The following is a 2,718-nucleotide window of genomic DNA, read 5'->3' on the forward strand; positions in this document are numbered from 1 at the left end:
AAAAAAAAAAAAAAAAAAAAAATCTAAAACTAGTTGCTCAACATGACCAGAACACGAAAAACTTAAACATTCTCTCTTTTTTTTATGATGTTCTTGGTCATATTATGCACACTTTAATCCTCAGTTTTACGTATTGAAGAACAATGGGTTGTGAATGCAATTGTGTTGACCAAATAGACCATTTATTCAAACTACAAATGCCAAAATGACTCATTTGTCATTTATCGAAGACATCAGACAATTGCAGTACAGCCCAAACAATACAGGCTACTTGCACAACATTGTGAGATAATCATCTTGCTTTCCTCAATTTCATATTTTACAGGATATTTATCGTGCCATGCCCTCGACCCAGCTTTTGTGATAAAACTGTATTGCAGGATTCCAGGGTAATTTTCAACCCTGAAAATGACACGATACATTAGGCAAAGGAAAAGGAAAGCACTTCTCTCAGTCAGGCCTCTCTCTCTCTCTCTCTCTCTCTTTCTCTCTCTCTCCCTGACTGTTTTGGCACTCTCCCATACTCTCACTGTGAGCTGTGCCAAAGCCTCTTTGGTGAGGCTGTCAACTCTGTATCAACAACCGGATGTTTACAGCTCAGGCTTTGCATGTTTCCTCACCCGGAGAGACAGAAATCTCATGTACACAGCCGAGAGCATAGCTCGGCCTTCAGGTCACATCTGGAACCACAGAGGCTGAGTGCCTCATATTGAGGCCTTTTTAACACCATGAATAATGCAAAGCGTGCATGCAAATCTGAAACAACAGCTGCTACTAAGACATTAACTGCATTGATTCACACCGTACCTACACTACATTAATGTCCTTTTTAACCAGCAACATGGGCACAAATAAAACAAATAATTTTAAAGTCAAACTTTACTTTACTGCGTACTTCCGAATGGAACACGATATTCAATGAGGGGGGAAAAAGTGGTGTAGGACTTGATTTTATCCATTGGGAATTGACTGAATGGGTGTTAACATACCAGGATGGAGCCAGGCGGGTTTCTTTGAAATAACAAACAAGAATAGGGTACATTTTGATTTCATGTTAAGTTTAATCTCTTCCGTAGCGATCCAAGCCCATATTATTATACAGCTATATATTAATATTATATATATATGGATATCAATACAATATTTAAAAAAAATTACTGTAATGCTATAATGTTTAGCAATGATTATGTGGGGAAAATGTTTTGAATATCTCCAAATATTACTTTAATTGGTATCTGTAAGAATGAACTAATTATCTAGAATTAGAGTTAACTAATTATTTTAATGCAAATTCATTAAAATACAGTCATTTGCATTCTGTGAAAAACAGATTATGTGCAGACCTGTACGGATTTTGACATAGTTTTGTATAACTACCTCAAAATTTCTTCTCACTTTCTAAGGAGACTTTCTCTTATTGGCATGACATGGAACTGGGTACATCTCATTCTAAAGCATTTCCCACAATCCTGGAGCTCTCTAAGCTTCTTTTAGATGAAATGTCAGTGTTGAAACTCAGCGTCTCTGATGGGCTTTTGAACTTACCTCAAAACTGTACTGCCTGCCGTCTCCTCCCATAGAAACCTCCTTCAGAATGATCTTCTCAATGTGCACCACTGCAACATCAAAAGACATCACCGTTACAGTGCTGCAACTCTCACTTTTTTTTCTGTGTGTTGAAAGAGATTTCAACATGCGGAGGCGAGATACCTTCCATCTGCGACGTGCCACTGAGGTGTGGATTGGCGTTGCCGCAAAGAGTCCAGTCTACGTCATTCTTCCGGTGTGGACAGAGGAACCCCGGCCTGGAAAACTGGCTCTGAAAGAAAAATAAGTCATTAAGAAGGTGAGTAAACGCATCGATTTCCAACATCAAACTATCTGAGGAGGAAAATAGACATATTTGAGGTTATATAATTACTATGGGTTTTTTCCTATCCACACTAAAAGCAGCTGTCATGTTAAGCAAGAAAACAACTGCCAGTTACAGCGTATTTGATCTTTAATTGTTATGTGAAGCAACCAACAAAAATAGTAACAAGACTCAGGTTAAAGGTGCATTCACTTGTCTTCACGCCCATTGTCATTGTAGTTTAGTCTCCTCAAATTGCTTTATCGTTTCACAGCAGGTCAGCCAACACTGATCTAATTGACAGCAGAATGGCCAAAACAATGCCATTGCAGGACATTGCAAATTTGAGAGGGAACAACTGATCTAGAACCCCGACATTCAACTAGTGGATGGGTTTCCAAATGAGAGGCATAAATGAGAGCACTGCTTCTGAGGTGTGACACTTACAATCAAACCAAATCAAAGCTGTTCACATTCAGTCATTCAAAATGTGTCAATTATTTTGATTGAACCAACTGATCCCCCGTTTCCTCTTGTTTTAAAGCAAGTGAGCATAATGCCTCAGCTTACATGACCACAACTCATCACCATCATTTTAAACCATTAACATCACTCTCAACCTGACATCAGCAACAAACAACAGACATTCATGAACAGACAGAGAATGTGGTGCTGGAGACCTGATTTGGTCTAATGAGCGTGGATGTCCCATGCGACGAAAAGTCCCACACATGACCTCATTTACAAAATGCAAAGCTCACAATAAAGTCATTCACATGGGAGATCAAAAGAGATCAGGGAGGATAGCATTGGACACATAGCATGACCACAAGCCTACAAGACACCGATGAATGTAGCAAACCAAA

At 39.0% G+C, this 2,718-nt stretch overlaps 1 protein-coding gene across 1 annotated transcript in view; it reads right to left on the reverse strand.

Moving 5' to 3' along the window:
- Nucleotides 1-2,718, reverse strand: part of zcchc2 (zinc finger, CCHC domain containing 2) — a 26,695-nt gene that overhangs the window by 8,115 nt on the left and 15,862 nt on the right. The gene's annotated exons all lie outside the window — the stretch shown is intronic.

The sequence above is a fragment of the Sinocyclocheilus grahami genome, unplaced genomic scaffold, assembly GCF_001515645.1.
Source record: "Sinocyclocheilus grahami isolate Dianchi unplaced genomic scaffold, SAMN03320097.WGS_v1.1 scaffold280.1, whole genome shotgun sequence".
Lineage (NCBI taxonomy): Eukaryota > Metazoa > Chordata > Actinopteri > Cypriniformes > Cyprinidae > Sinocyclocheilus > Sinocyclocheilus grahami.